Raw genomic sequence first — 17,741 nt, forward strand, 5'->3', positions numbered from 1 at the left:
CGGAGGATAACCTTGATGTAATAATTGCGGCGCTCATCTAAGTTATCACCTCCACCACTCCACGTGGCAGCTGATTGTCGCTGGCACTACATCAAAACAGTATTTTCCCGGTGCAACGCACGGGCATATTTCCTAGTACCTAATAATAAAGGGAGGATTGTTTCCTTGGTCCAACATTTTTTTTGGGAGTGACTATCTAACAGACGTCTGTTTTTCAATTGGGGAACAGATACTTTAAGGACCAACCAAATGATGACAACTGTACAGCAGAGAAAAGAACTCAGTCAATCAAAAAACTGTCTGTTTCAGTCCAGCAAAACAGACACATTTTCGCTACAGGGGCTGTGTTTGAGTCCCATGGAAAGCCCACAAGCAGTAAAACTCTCACATGCATCTTGTACCTGTTCGACCCTCTTCTCTAGCAAGCAAAATAGTTCATGTGCTCCAACCACTTCTTTCAACCATTACTTCCAGGCAGTCCCTGCTCCTCTGTGAATCTAGATCGAGAAGAAAACAGAGTAACAATGGTGGGGAAAAAGAGCAGCCATCAGACAAGAAGAAAGGCAATGAAGTACTGCAAGAAACCCTACTTCCAATTGGAGATGCTAAGGTACGGTCCCTGAACTCCCTTACATAGATCCTCATAGCTACCTTCATTTTTTGAAGATTTTTTCGTTCTAGGGCACAAGATGCACACCTTTATTAGAAACTAATTTTGATGCACTCTTCTTTAAGATCAACTTTCCTATATAAAAAAAACACTCAAATTACTGAGAAATACTCTTCTTTGAAGAAATGAGACAACATATCACATGCGTAATTGTGTAATAAACCTGCAGATGGAAACGAATAAATCGCTTAAGCAACTACACTGAAAACTGAGAGACTACAAATAAAGGATAGATAGACACAAGGGGCCTATACCAATAAAGGACAGATAGACACAAAGGGGCCTATAATGATAGAGAGAAAGACTCACTGGAGTACAACAGTGAGTGAGAGACTGCAAATAAACTTCTGGATGAAAAGAACTACTCCCTCCGATTCATATTAATTGACTCCAATATGGATGTATCTAGAACTAAAATGTGTCTAGATACATTCATATTAGGTCAATTAATATGAACCGGAGGGAGTAGTTAATTCTGGGACGTATGCATAGTGCTAGACATTATGACTGTGTAGCAATACTATCTGGGTACGGTTTAGCATGGAAAATCCCTTAGGAATACTCAAGCAGGGTCACTGATCCCTTAGGACTCCTCAAGCCGTATGTTGGAGTGGTTCCTTCAGAAATTTACACTACAGAAATAAAATAAGTGAAAAACTAAAAGAATTTAAACTAAAATAAGTGAAAAACTAAAAGAATTTAAACTAAGAGATTAAAGAAAATGTCACATCTTAACCAACTACAAACTGAAAAGCTGCAGAAAAAGGAAATACAATGAAGAAAGGTGTGACACAGTATCTGTTCTCAGTGGAGGAAGTAACGTAGGGTGGGGAAGTGGAGGTTAGCCAATCAACACCTTAGAGGACAAAATAAACAGAGGACTGAAACATTAAAAGAAATCAGATACTAAAGAAGAAATAGTAACTCTTTTGAAGATACTCGACAAAGAGAAAGTGAGGGATGCAAGAAATAAGGATCTGAAGAAAATACAAGATTGAGAGAAATATAAAAGAAGCACATTACTGACGAAAGAACACTCTCTTTCTGCTGGTAAAGGATGCTGGGCGAACTGCACAAATGGCACCACATCTGCATATTCGGAATGAAAACTGAAACTTAACACTGAGAAAATATTTAGAGGCGGACGAAACTCAAGGATGAAGACAAATTTAGGTAGGGAATGATACTAGGACAATAATGATGACCTAGGACTAAATAAAAGTAAAACTTAGAGACTGAGGGACAAAAAAATCTAAAGTCTGATACCTGATACTGAGGGGCTGCAAATGATGAATCGAAAGTTAGAGAAATACTAAGAACAGAACAATACTTGATACTGAAAAGATGAGATGAAATGAAGCAATACAAATTAGGAAATATTTCCTAAACATAGAGACTGAACATAGAGACTGACATAACTGAAGACTCAAGAACTTATGAATAAAAATAGAGACTTATAAACAGACATAACTAAAGACTCATGACTAAATAAAAATACTGATGATATTAAAAAGAAAACTTAAATTGAGGGATGCAAGAAACAATGATCTGAAGAAACAAATTACTGAAGAACTAAATAACTGCAAAACTGAAAAACTGATAACTGAGGGAATCTGACAATGCCGCTGCTCATATTGAGAAACTGAAGATCTAAATAGTAATGATAAAAAAGGACTGAAGAATGAGACAAATGACTTAAGAAAAAACTATCAGGACAGAAGAAAATGAAGATTGGAAGACTTAAAAAGAACTTAAGAACATGAGTTAGAAAAACAAGATAGAAACTAGAAAATAAAGAAGAGAAACTACGAGAATCTGAAAAAAAAATAACATTTATCTAATTATAAAACTTGCATAATGGTTAAATCAGAAACTAAAAAAATAACATAGGGGTAAAACTGAAGAACATGGAGATTATCTAATACATTATGAGATAAAGAGAGACTAAAGACTGACAATAAAGAGAACTAGACAAAAGAAAGAAGTAGCAGAGAGTGAACATAGAATGGTACTGAAAATTATCCTGGAATGAGACACAGATTTTACATAAACAAATCATGACCATATAATCAACCAAACCTGGAACCGACCACTCAACCTACCCACTAACAAACTGAAACTGAAACTAATTTCTAAAACTGAACTCATTCTGAGGGGCTACGAAACGAGAGGCAATAACAGCAGATCAAACATACCGAGCAACATCCACCGGCTCACGAATGAACGCGCGGTGATATCGCCACCGCCAGCATGCACTTTTGTGCTACATGTTTGCCTCTCACCAGGCAGCCAAGTAATCAGCTGCAGTTCTTAGAGTGCTCAAGGCAAACGGCTTGGGAAAGCATCCATGGGAACTGGTCTAGCTCGATTGCAGCGGCATAACCCATGCCGACGACGCTGCCCAACGATCTCAACTGCTGCCGCCAGCAGCGGAGAAGATGCAGACCATTGATCATGAATTGTTACAGATCAAAAGGAGACAGTGAGCATTGTGCACTATGGGCATTCTTTCCTTCCCAACTAATTAAACTAATTAAAATTCAGGCAATATACAACATTACAAGGATAACATGCAGAATCTGCACAATCTTAATCAATCAACTCGGCAACAAACACCAATGCTTGACATTGGTACTGAAAAAACTTCAGAGACAACATCAAGATGACTGCCAATATTCTACCACGATGCCATACTGAACAAGGATATTGAACCCCCAACATCTGACTCCCTACATCCATAGATCTGGCTACATGCACATACGAATCAAACTCTGGCAAGCTACCTCCACTTACAAAACAACATCACTATCGGCAACAAAGCTTCGAGAATAGCATGTCAAAGTCAAACTACCAAGCGACCAAACAAATCGAGCACTAGAACAACAAAACGGACAGCTATCTCCACATATGAATAATAAACACACATCTGACGCGGCTATAAAACAAAGAACAAATCCTGCGAGTTATCGTTGACTACATAGAACACACATGAAAGAGGAGGACAGAAAAAAAGAGGAGGACAGAAAAAAGAGGAGGACAGAATACTACCCATCTCGCCGGCCATGGCGCCTGGCGCGGTCGCGATTCGCAGACCTCCTACCCGTTGGACGGAGAAGCACACTAGCCGCAACATTCCCCATCGCCGCTAGCGGCGACTGCGGCGTCAAAGCCCCCGCCTCCGCCGGCCGAGCTGTACGCGGCGTCCCCGCAACAACTGCCACTACATCGGCCGGCCGAGTAGGACACGCCGTCCCCCGCAGCAACCGCCACCTACCACGCCGGCCGACGAGGATGCGGCGACACCACGGTCTTGTCCGCCATGCTTCCGCCTCCTCACAGAACAGCGACAAAGCGACACAGTACAAAGGAGAGGTCAGGGGCTTCTGCTTCTCTCGCCGCTTCAGAAAAGATAATGATCTTTAAAAAAAAAAGACTAAAATGGAAACTCTATTAGGAGGACTCCGCAGAGTACAGAGGAGAAACAAGACACAGCTGCGTCGCGATTCAGGACGACATCCAACGGTACAAAAAGTGTCTGTTTGCCAATTCGAAAACAGGCAGCTGTTTGTTAGGAAAAGTGTTTTTTTTGGACCGATTTACCCTCCCACCAAATCACATACAACGTTATTATATTCATGGTGCGTGCACTATTTCTTTCTTTTCGTCTGTGCGTAGCTTCTCATCGTGCATAATCCGGAAACTCATGATCTTTTCAAGACGTACATCATCTGGAAACCGGAAGGCGCAGGGCGCCGTACAGGTTTTCGATATAAAAACCCTCTACTCCCTTGCAGAAGCATATCCCCGATCTGCGTGCTTGATTCGCCGTGGACGGAGCCGCGGTTCAGAGCATGTCGCCGGCATCGAATTCGTTTGGGTAGCCAGGCGTCCTATAACCGTGTTAGATTGACCAGCTCCTCTAGGTAATCATTCGACTCCATAAACATGGGCCGTTCGTGCTCGCTTGTCCCTGATGCGGCCGACGAACATGATTTCGTTGCTATCGCGCTCCAGAATCCCTATCAAATTTGTACGCCACGGCAGGGTACATAGACGTGTCCTATGCAAATACTTCATGGAGTCGGCAGCAGGGGTAGAAGCGTGCTGCGACGGATTCGAGAACATCGGAGGGCACGGCAACAGAGGCACGCGGACGTTGCGGGGATGGAGGCGGCCTTGCGCGGGGAGGTCACTGCTGTTCACAGGTCTTGTCGGTGGCGTGGCCCGGCGGTGCGCGGTGGATGTGCAGGCTCCCGGCGTCACAGCTCGGTGGGTTCGATCAAGAGGTATATCAGTAGTATATCAGTAGGTTTGGTTACCCGGGGCGGCGCACCATGTAGGAATATTCATCTGAAACTGAAGATGCACGTCGTAATGCAGTCAGCGGTGGCATGCATACTGAAGCTCCAGGAGGACGTGCTCACCAGTGGATACCAGGACGTGCAGTTCATGTTCGACATGCTCACCTCTCAGCTGGAGTCAGCGCATGCCTGCAAGCAGCCATCACCTGATCACGGTTGCTGAGAAAATATTACCAGGTTTACTTCTACTGATGGCATATCAAGCTTCTGTCCCCACGCATCTTCTGCGAGGCAAAAGTGCGACCAAATCGCATTCTTGATGTGTGTAAACAGAGGCAATTTCTCAATCCTTTAGTGTCCAGACAAAATCCATCGCACTCCAGAGTTTCGATCAAATTTATTATCAAGGCAATGACCCCCTAGAAGCATGCTGACGAGGTCCCTAGCGACCAGATGACCCCCTAGAAGCCCATCAAGTTGTACTCTGCCATGCATGGGCGGTAGCTGCCTCATACTTGCCACGCCGGTGCCGGCGCTGATCAACCTATGGCGGGCGATGCGTGCGGGCCATTGGAGAGGTGGACCGTGGAGGACCGGCTCTTGGAGTGCGCTTGGGAGCAAGAGGCGGAAGCAACCCGTCGGTCACCCTTCGAGCGGCGCATGCCAGACACCCGAGGCCGCCGAGCCGCTGCGGAAGGGGAAGCGCGGCGCTGCCATAAATTCGCTACAACGCATAGGTCCACTCCTTGAGTATGGCCCTAATTAAATCATCATTCAAAACGTCATTAGCGGTGCAGGGCTATAGGTCGATCTGCAACGGGATATCTCCTCTGATACTAGCATAATGGTTTAGTTTGACATAGTGGCCGCACCCCCACGGACAAGCTTGCCATAGCTGAAACTTGGATAGTCTTGAGGTCACACCTCCTGCTAGGCGTGCTGGCCATCACAAAAAAAATATGATTTGATTGCATTTATATATGCTATATAAATAAATATAAAGCTACACCTGATGTTGATTTGGAGATAAAAATGGAGGCAATTGAGATACTACTAAGTGTAAGGGTACATATTTAAAATGCAGTGTCAGATTTTTGTGTCCGATAGTTTGTTTATTGTAGTTTTCCGGTGCAACGCATGGGCACTTTTGCTAGTCTTATACATAACACATATGCTTTATTACTACCGTTGACAAAATTGTTTCTATCTTTTCAAAATAAAAGCTCTAGCACAAATATAGCAATCCATGCTTCCCTCTTCGAAGGGCCTTTCTTCTAATTTTATGTTGAGTCAGTTTACCCACTTCCTTTCATCTTAGAAGCAAACACTTGTGTTAACTGTGCATTGATTCTTACATGTTTACCTATTGCACTTATTATATTACTTTGTATTGACAATTATCCATGAGATATAATGTTACAAGTTGAAAGCAACCGCTGAAACTTATATCTTCCTTTGTGTTGCTTCAATGCCTTTACTTTGAATCTATTGCTTTATGAGTTAACTCTTATGCAAGACTTATTGATGCTTGTCTTGAAAGTACTATTCATGAAAAGTCTTTGCTATATGATTCAGTTGTTTAATCATTGTCTTTACCATTGCTTCGAATCGCTGCATTCATTACATATGCTTACAATAGTATTGATCAAGATTATGATAGCATGTCACTTCAGAAATTATCTTTGTTATCGTTTACTTACTCGAGGACGAGTAGGAACTAAGCTTGGGGATGCTTGATACGTCTCAAACGTATCTATAATTTCTTATGTTCCATGCTACTTTACTGATGATACTCACATGTTTTATACATACTTTATGTCATATTTATGCATTTTCCGGCACTAACCTATTGACAAGATGCCGAAGAGCCAGTTGTTGTTTTCTGCTGTTTTTGGTTTCAGAAATCCTACAAAGGAAATATTCTCGGAATTGGACGAAATCAACGCCCAGGGTCTTATTTTTCCACGCGGCCCTGGCGTGTGGGGCCCTCGCGTCGCCCCTAAACGTACCCTTCCGCCTATAAGAAGCCTTCATCGAGAAAACCCCAGTACCGAGAGCCACGATACGGAAAACCTTCCAGAGACGCCGCCGCCGCCAATCCCATCTCGGGGGATTCAGGAGATCGCCTCCGGCACCCTGCCGGAGAGGGGAATCATCTCCCGGAGGACTCTTCATCGCCATGATCGCCTCCGGAGTGATGTGTGAGTAGTTCACCCCTGGACTATGGGTCCATAGCAGTAGCTAGATGGTTGTCTTCTCCTCATTGTGTTATCATTGTTCGATCTTGTGAGCTGCCTAACATGATCAAGATCATCTATTTATAATGCTACATGTTGCGTTTGTTGGGATCCGATGAATATGGAATACTATGTTATGTTGATTATCAATCTATCATCTATGTGTTGTTTATGATCTTGCATGCTCTCCGTTGCTAGTAGAGGCTCTGGCCAAGTCGTTACTTGTAACTCCAAGAGGGAGTATTTATGCTCGATAGTGGGTTCATGCCTCCATTAAATGCAGGACGATGAGAAAGTTCTAAGGTTGTGGATGTGTTGTTGCCACTAGGGATAAAACATCAATGCTATGTCTAAGGATATTTGTGTTGATTACATTACGCACCATACTTAATGCAATTGTCTGTTGTTTGCAACTTAATACTGGAAGGGGTGCGGATGCTAACCCGAAGGTGGACTTTTTAGGCATAGATGCATGCTGGATAGCGGTCTATGTACTTTGTCGTAATGCCCAATTGAATTTCACACTACTCATCATAACATGTATGTGCATTGTCATGCCATCTTTATTTGTCAATTGCCCAACTGTAATTTGTTCACCCAACATGCTATTTCTTATTGGAGAGACACCACTAGTGAACTGTGGACCCCGGTCCATTCTTTACATCGAATACAATCCCATCGCAAACATTGTTCTTACTGTTCTCTGCAAACATCATCATCCACACTATACATCTAATCCTTTGTTACAGCAAGCCGGTGAGATTGACAACCTCACTGTCACGTTGGGGCAAAATATTTTGGTTGTGTTGTGCAGGTTCCATGGCGCCGGAATCCCTGGTGTTGCGCCGCACTACACTCCGCCACCGTCAACCTTTAACATGCTTCTTGGCTCCTACTGGTTCGATAAACCTTGGTTTCTTACTGAGGGAAACTTGCTGCTGTACGCATCACACCTTCCTCTTGGGGTTCCCAACGGACGCGTGCTGTACGCGTATCAGGTATATCACTACTCCTCCGCCTCCGTGTCGTCGGGTCCGTAGACTATCCCATAGTCTACTCTTTCAACTCCTCCGGTAAGATCAGGTTCCTCGTAGACCAGCTCGTAGCTTCCTTCTGGTGCTCCATCGGCGATGGCTGATGCGTGTGGTTGGCACGTCCGTTGGGAACCCCAAGAGGAAGGTGTGATGCGCACAGCGGCAAGTTTCCCTCAGTAAGAAACCAAGGTTTAATCGGACCAGTAGGAGTCAAGAAGCACGTTGAAGGTTGATGGCGGCGAGATGTAGTGCGGCGCAACACAAGTGATTCCGGCGCCAACGTGTAACCTGCACTACACAACCAAAGTACTTTGCCCCAACGAAATGTGCTGAGGTTGTCAATCTCACCGGCTTGCTGTAACAAAGAGTTAACCGTATTGTGTGGAAGATGATTGTTTGCAGAAAACAGTAGAACAAGTATTGCAGTAGATTGTATTTCAGTAAAGAGAATTGGACCGGGGTCCACAGTTCACTAGAGGTGTCTCTCCCATAAGACGAACAGCATGTTGGGTGAACAAATTACAGTTGGGCAATTGACAAATAAAGAGAGCATGACCATGCACATACATATCATGATGAGTATAGTGAGATTTAATTGGGCATTACGACAAAGTACATAGACCGTCATCCAACTGCATCTATGCCTAAAAAGTCCACCTTCAGGTTATCATCCGAACCCCTTCCAGTATTAAGTTGCAAACAACAGACAATTGCATTAAGTATGGTGCGTAATGTAACTAGTGACTACATCCTTGAACATAGCACTAATGTTTTATCCTTAGTGGCAACAAAGACAACACAACCTTAGAACTTTCACATCGTCCTGTGTCAATGCAGGCATGAACCCACTATCGAGCATAAGTACTCCCTCTTGGAGTTAATAGCAAAAACTTGGCCAGAGTATCTACTAGTAACGGAGAGCATGCAAGATCATAAACAACACATAGATATAACTTTGATAATCAACATAACAAGTATTCTCTATTCATCGGATCCCAACAAACGCAACATATAGAATTACAGATAGATGATCTTGATCATGTTAGGCAGCTCAAAAGATCCGACAATGATAGCACAATGGGGAGAAGACAACCATCTAGCTACTGCTATGGACCCATAGTCCAGGGGTAGACTACTCACACATCACACCGGAGGCGACCATGGCGGCGTAGAGTCCTCCGGGAGATGATTCCCCTCTCCGCAGGGTGCCGGAGGCGATCTCTGGATCCCCCGAGATGGGATCGGCGGCGGCGGCGTCTCCGGAAGGTTTTCCGTATCGTGGCTCTCTTGGGGGTTTCGTCACGAAGACTTTTATAGGCGGAAGGGCAGGTCAAGAGGCGGCACGGGGGCCCCACACCACAGGGCCGCGCGGCCAAGGGGGGCCGCGCCGCCTAGGGTGTGGCCCCTCCGTGGCCCCTCTTCGTCTCTCCTTCGGACTTACGGAAGCTTCGTGAGAAAATAGGCCCTGGGCTTTGATTTCGTCCAATTCCGAGAATATTTCCTTACTAGGATTTACTGAAACCAAAAACAGCAGAAAACAAAGAATCGGCACTTCGGCATCTTGTTAATAGGTTAGTTCCAGAAAATGCACGAATATGACATAAAGTGTGCATAAAACATGTAGATAACATCAATAATGTGGCATGGAACATAAGAAATTATCGATACGTCGGAGACGTATCAGCATCCCCAAGCTTAGTTCTGCTCGTCCCGAGCAGGTAAAACGATAACACAGATAATTTCTGGAGTGACATGCCATCATAATCTTGATCATACTATTTGTAAAGCATATGTAGTGAATGCAGCGATCAAAACAATGTATATGACATGAGTAAACAAGTGAATCATATAGCAAAGACTTTTCATGAATAGCACTTCAAGACAAGCATCAATAAGTCTTGCATAAGAGTTAACTCATAAAGCAATAATTCAAAGTAAAGGCATTGAAGCAACACAAAAGAAGATTAAGTTTCAGCGGTTGCTTTCAACTTGTAACATGTATATCTCATGGATATTGTCAACATAGAGTAATATAATAGATGCAATAAGCAAGTATGTAGGAATCAATGCACAGTTCACACAAGTGTTTGCTTCTTGAGGTGGAGAGAAATAGGTGAACTGACTCAACATTGAAAGTAAAAGAATGGTACTCCATAGAGGAAAAGCATCGATTGCTATATTTGTGCTAGAGCTTTGATTTTGAAAACATGAAACAATTTTGTCAACGGTAGTAATAAAGCATATGCATCATGTAAATTATATCTTATAAGTTGCAAGCCTCATGCATAGTGTACTAATAGTGCCCGCACCTTGTCCTAATTAGCTTGGACTACCGGATCATCACAATGCATTGTTTTTACCAAGTGTCACAAAGGGGTACCTCTATGCTTTGTACAAAGGTCTAAGGAGAAAGCTCGCATTGGATTTCTCGCTATTGATTATTCTTCAACTTAGGCATCCATACCGGGACAACATAGACAACAGATAATGGACTCCTCTTTTATGCATAAGCATATAACAACAATTAATAATTTTCTCATTTGAGATTTGAGGATTGTTGTCCAAAACTGAAACTTCCACCATGGAGCATGGCTTTAGTTAGCGGCCCAATGTTCTTCTCTAACATATGCATGCTTAACCATATGGTGGTAGATCTCTCTTACTTCAGACAAGACGGACATGCATAGCAACTCACATGAAATTCAACAATGAAAAGTTGATGGCGTCCCCGATGAACATGGTTATCGCACAACAAGCAACTTAATAAGAGATAAAGTGCATAATTACATATTCAATACCACAATAGTTTTTTAAGCTATTTGTCCCATGAGCTATATATTGCAAAGGTGAATGATGGAATTTTAAAGGTAGCACTCAAGCAATTTACTTTGGAATGGCGGAAAATACCATGTAGTAGGTAGGTATGGTGGACACAAATGGCATAGTGGTTGGCTCAAGTATTTGGATGCATGAGAAGTATTCCCTCTCGATACAAGGTTTAGGCTAGCAAGGCTTATTTGAAACAAACACAAGGATGAACCGGTGCAGCAAAACTCACATAAAAGACATATTGAAAACATTATAAGACTCTACACCGTCTTCCTTGTTGTTCAAACTCAAAACTAGAAATTATCTAGACCTTAGAGAAACCAAATATGCAAACCAAATTTTAGCATGCTCTATGTATTTCTTCATTAATGGGTGCAAAGCATATGATGCAAGAGCTTAATCATGAGCACAACAATTGCCAAGTATCACATTACCCAAGACATTTATAGCAATTACTACATGTATCATTTTCCAATTCCAACCATATAACAATTTAACGAAGGAGAAACTTCGCCATGAATACTATGAGTAGAAACCAAGGACATACTTGTCCATATGCTACAGCGGAGCGTGTCTCTCTCCCATAAAGTGAATGCTAGGATCCATTTTATTCAAACAAAACAAAAAACAAAAACAAACCGACGCTCCAAGAAAAAGCACATAAGATGTGATGGAATAAAAATATAGTTTCAGGGGAGGAACCCGATAATGTTGTCGATGAAGAAGGGGATGCCTTGGGCATCCCCAAGCTTAGACGCTTGAGTCTTCTTGATATATGCAGGGGTGAACCGCCGGGTGCATCCCCAAGCTTAGAGCTTTCACTCTCCTTGATCATGTTGCATCATACTCCTCTCTTGATCCTTGAAAACTTCCTCCACACCAAACTCGAAACAACTCATTAGAGGGTTAGTGCACAATATAAATTGACATATTCAGAGGTGACACAATCATTCTTAACACTTCTGGACATTGCATAATGCTACTGGACATTAATGGATCAAAGAAATTCATCCAACATAGCGAAAGAGGCAATGCGAAATAAAAGGCAGAATCTGTCAAAACAGAACAGTTCGTATTGACGAATTTTAAAATGGCACCAGACTTGCTCAAATGAAAATGCTCAAATTGAATGAAAGTTGCGTACATATCTGAGGATCATGCACGTAAATTGGCTTAATTTTCTGAGCTACCTACAGGGAGGTGGACTCAGATTCGTGACAGCAAAGAAATCTGGAACTGTGCAGTAATCCAAATCTAGTACTTACTTTTCTATCAACGGCTTAACTTGGCACAACAAAACACAAAACTAAGATAAGGAGAGGTTGCTACAGTAGTAAACAACTTCCAAGACACAAAATAAAAACAAAGTACTGTAGGTAAAAACATGGGTTGTCTCCCATAAGCGCTTTTCTTTAACGCCTTTCAGCTAGGCGCAGAAAGTGTGTATCAAGTATTATCAAGAGACGAAGTGTCAACATCATAATTTGTTCTCATAATGGAATCAAAAGGTACCTTCATTCTCTTTCTAGGGAAGTGTTCCATACCTTTCTTGAGAGGAAATTGATATTTTATATTACCTTCCTTCATATCAATAACAGCACCAACAGTTCGAAGAAAAGGTCTTCCCAATATAATGGGACAAGATGCATTGCATTCAATATCCAAGACAACAAAATCAACGGGAACAAGGTTATTGTTAACGGTAATGCGAACATTATCAACTTTACCCAAAGGTTTCTTTGTAGAATGATCAGCAAGATTAACATCCAAATAACAATTTTTCAGCGGTGGCAAGTCAAGCATATTATAAATTTTCTTAGGCATAACAGAAATACTTGCACCAAGATCACATAAAGCATTACAATCAAAATCTTTAACCTTCATCTTAATGATGGGCTCCCAACCATCCTCTAGCTTTTTAGGAATAGAGGCTTCGCGCTCTAGCTTCTCTTCTCTAGCTTTTATAAGAGCATTTGTAATATGATGTGTAAAAGCCAAATTTATAGCACTAGCATTAGGACTTTTAGCAAGTTTTTGCAAGAACTTTATAACTTCAGAGATGTGGCAATCATCAAAATTCAAACCATTATAATCTAAAGCAATGGGATCATCATCCCCAATGTTGGAAAAAATTTCAGCAGCTTTATCAAAGGCAGTTTCCAAAGCAGTTTTAGCAGCTTCTTGTGCAGTTTTTCGCGCTTTGCATTAGAAGTGGAAACATTGCTAACACCAATTTTTTTATTAGTATGAGTAGGAGGTGCAGCAACATGTGTAGCATTAGCATTACTAGTGGTGGTAATAGTCCAAACTTTAGCTATATTCTTCTCTTTAGCTAGTTTTTCATTTTCTTCTCTATCCCACCTAGCACGCAGTTCAGCCATTAATCTTATATTCTCATTAATTCTAACTTGAATGGCATTTGCTGTAGTAACAATTTTATTATGATGATTCTCATTAGGCAAAACTTTTGATTTCAAAAGATCAACATCAGCAACAAGACTATCGACTTTAGAAGCAAGTATATCAATTTTCCCAAGCTTTTCTTCAACAGATTTGTTAAAAGCAGTTTGTGTACTAATAAATTCTTTAAGCATGGCTTCAAGTCCAGGGGGTGAACTCCTATTATTGTTGTAAGAATTCCCATAAGAATTACCATAGCCGTTGCCATTATTATAAGGATATGGTCTATAGTTGTTACTAGAATTGTTTCGGTAAGCATTGTTGTTGAAATTATTATTTTTAATGAAGTTTACATCAACATGTTCTTCTTGTGCAACCAATGAAGCTAACGGAACATTATTAGGATCAATATTAGTCCTATCATTCACAAGCATAGACATAATAGCATCAATCTTATCACTCAAGGAAGAGGTTTCTTCGACAGAATTTACCTTCTTACCTTGTGGAGCTCTTTCCGTGTGCCATTCAGAGTAGTTGATCATCATATTATCAAGAAGCTTTGTTGCTTCACCAAGAGTGATGGACATAAAGGTACCTCCAGCAGCTGAATCCAATAAATTCCGCGAAGAAAAATTTAGTCCTGCATAGAAGGTTTGGATGATCATCCAAGTAGTCAGTCCATGGGTTGGGCAATTTTTAACCAAAGATTTCATTCTTTCCCAAGCTTGAGCAACATGTTCAGTATCTAATTGTTTAAAATTCATTATGCTACTCCTCAAAGATATAATTTTAGCAGGGGGATAATATCTACCAATAAAAGCATCCTTGCATTTAGTCCATGAATCAATACTATTCTTAGGCGAGAGATAGCAACCACTCTTTAGCTCTTCCTCTTAATGAGAAAGGGAACAATTTTAGTTTAATAATATCACCATCTACATCTTTATATTTTTGCATTTCACATAATTCAACAAAATTATTAAGATGGGCAGCAGCATCATCAGAACTAACACCCGAAAATTGCTCTCGCATAACAAGATTCAGTAAAGCAGGTTTAATTTCAAAGAATTCTGCTGTAGTAGCAGGTGGAGCAATAGGTGTGCATAAGAAATCATTATTATTTGTGGTTGTGAAGTCACACAACTTAGTGTTTTCAGCGTTGGCCATTTTAGCAACAGTAAATAAAACAAACTAGATAAAGTAAATGCAAGTAAACTAATTTTTTTGTGTTTTAGATATAGCAAACAAGATAGCAAATAAAGTAAAACTAGCAACTAATTTTTTTGTATTTTGATTTAGTGCAGCAAACAAAGTAGTAAATAAAACTAAGCAAGACAAAAACAAAGTAAAGAGATTGAGAAGTGGAGACTCCCCTTGCAGCATGTCTTGATCTCCACAAGCAACGGCGCCAGAAATTTGCTTGATGCGTGTGGTTGGCACGTCCGTTGGGAACCCCAAGAGGAAGGTGTGATGCACACAGCGGCAAGTTTCCCTCAGTAAGAAACCAAGGTTTAATCGGACCAGTAGGAGTCAAGAAGCACGTTGAAGGTTGATGGCGGCGAGATGTAGTGCGGCGCAACACCAGTGATTCCGGCGCCAACGTGGAACCTGCACAACACAACCAAAGTACTTTGCCCCAACGAAACAGTGAGGTTGTCAATCTCACCGGCTTGCTGTAACAAAGAGTTAACCGTATTGTGTGGAAGATGATTGTTTGCAGAAAACAAGAGAACAAGTATTGCAGTAGATTGTATTTCAAGAAAGAGAATTGGACCAGGGTCCACGGTTCACTAGAGGTGTCTCTCCCATAAGACGAACGGCATGTTGGGTGAACAAATTACCGTTGGGCAAGTGACACATCAAGAGAGCCTGACCATGCACATCCAGATCAGGATGAGGATAGGGCGAGTGAAGGGGGCATTACGACAAACTACAGTGACCGTCATCCAACTGCATCTATGCCTAAAAAGTCCACCTTCAGGTTATCATCCGAACCCCTTCCAGTATTAAGTTGCAAACAACAGACAATTGCATTAAGTATGGTGCGTAATGTAACTAGTGACTACATCCTTGAACATAGCACTAATGTTTTATCCTTAGTGGCAACAGCACAACACAACCTTAGAACTTTCTGTCACTGTCCCAGGTGTCAATGCAGGCATGAACCCACTATCGAGCATAAGTACTCCCTCTTGGAGTTAATAGCAAAAACTTGGCCAGAGTATCTACTAGTAACGGAGAGCATGCAAGATCATAAACAACACATAGATATAACTTTGATAATCAACATAACAAGTATTCTCTATTCATCGGATCCCAACAAACGCAACATATAGAATTACAGATAGATGATCTTGATCATGTTAGGCAGCTCAAAAGATCCGACAATGATAGCACAATGGGGAGAAGACAACCATCTAGCTACTGCTATGGACCCATAGTCCAGGGGTAGACTACTCACACATCACACCGGAGGCGACCATGGCGGCGTAGAGTCCTCCGGGAGATGATTCCCCTCTCCGGCAGGGTGCCGGAGGCGATCTCCTGGATCCCCCGAGATGGGATCGGCGGCGGCGGCGTCTCTGGAAGGTTTTCCGTATCGTGGCTCTCGGTACTGGGGGTTTCGTCACGGAGACTTTTTATAGGCGGAAGGGCAGGTCAAGAGGCGGCACGGGGGCCCCACACCACAGGGCCGCGCGGCCAAGGGGGGGGCCGCGCCGCCCTAGGGTGTGGCCCCTCCGTGGCCCCTCTTCGTCTCTCCTTCGGACTTCTGGAAGCTTCGTGAGAAAATAGGCCCCTGGGCTTTGATTTCGTCCAATTCCGAGAATATTTCCTTACTAGGATTTCTGAAACCAAAAACAGTAGAAAATAGCAACTGGCACTTCGGCATCTTGTTAATAGGTTAGTTCCAGAAAATGCACGAATATGACATAAAGTGTGCATAAAACATGTAGATAACATCAATAATGTGGCATGGAACATAAGAAATTATCGATACGTCGGAGACGTATCAATGGCCTCCACTTCCGGATCACAGTCTAGCAAGGGTGTCGAAAGAAAGTGAGTACAGGGGTACTCAGCAAGTTCAAAAGAGTAAAAGGTGTTTGATGCACTAGCTATGACCATTGATCAGGAAATCGCAGGTCAATGCATGTTTTGAAATCATTTCTTCAAAAGGTTGCTTTTATTATGAAAACTATGCCCGTCAGTCTTCACAGGTTGACCAGAACTTCGTGGAGTTCCTTTCCTGCCGCGTTCGCAGTTCCCTCCCCAGAACAAGGAGTGACAGCCACAATTTGATACACTCTGCAGAGGTGCGTTACTTTTCCCATAAGAGATCCCATCCTTTTTGCCATCCGCAGGGACTTGCCCCCGTTCACACTTCCTTTGATGTGAGGCCAGGTATGAAAATCCAAGCCCACACCGCCTTCTCCGCGACCCTGCAAACTCACCCTTTTGTCCAACCGTACACCCCCAGTAGACATCTCCCGATCATACGACTTTACTCACGGTGTACTTTGGACAATCCATCATAGACCGTAGAGCTCGTCATCCACATGGATGGAGATTTAAAAGGCCATCTCAACCTACGGCAGTGCCTCCAGCACCCCGCAGCTCTACCAGTCCGTTGGCGTGCAGGAGGGAAAAGATACGGCTGGCTTCCCTAGAGCCATTATAGATCTTATGGTTAACGCGGTAAGTACGACACTAGAATCACTGGACGACATTGGTAATTACTCCTAGGTTAATATAACCCATGCAATGGAACCTCCACCATATCAACACATACCATGGTTCCATTGCTAGCCACATAGTCATATTCATAGTTGGAAAAGTAACATTTTATTTGCCATGCAGGAATGGTAAGTATATAGCTTTCATTAAAGTAATAGAAAATACTCAAGTCGGTATGAGCAAGGGTGAACTTGCCTGTGGACTGCGAGATAGTGCAATTCAATGCAGTGGATGGAACCTGGACCTCGGGTTCTATTAGAAGCATCATTGTCTGGTAAGGACAATGTTATAAAATCCAAATAATGAAGTCATGAATGTATTATGTTATGTGGAATCCCTTTACCCCAATGATTTATTACAATTTAGGGTAGAATTAAGATTTATGCCTTTGGCAGTAATTTGTAGTTGCTTTTATGTGTAAAAACACTTTAATTCTCATAAATTAAAATGGTTCAAAGTAACACTACTCTACCTTTGTGATTCATCATTCATTCCAAAATGAGTTGAAATAATAGAGTTGCCTCTATATTTTTAG

General features: G+C 42.2%; 1 long non-coding RNA gene across 1 annotated transcript; it reads right to left on the reverse strand.

Moving 5' to 3' along the window:
- Positions 1 to 210: 210 nt before the first annotated feature.
- Positions 211 to 4,095, reverse strand: LOC127317224 (uncharacterized). The gene is made up of 2 exons (XR_007860992.2): positions 591 to 4,095; positions 211 to 497 (listed from the first exon to the last, which is right to left on the reverse strand). It is a non-coding gene; the product is annotated as an uncharacterized lncRNA (long non-coding RNA).
- Between the last annotated feature and the right edge of the window lie 13,646 nt (positions 4,096 to 17,741).

The sequence above is a fragment of the Lolium perenne genome, chromosome 7 (genome assembly GCF_019359855.2).
Source record: "Lolium perenne isolate Kyuss_39 chromosome 7, Kyuss_2.0, whole genome shotgun sequence".
Taxonomy (NCBI): Eukaryota; Viridiplantae; Streptophyta; class Magnoliopsida; order Poales; family Poaceae; genus Lolium; species Lolium perenne.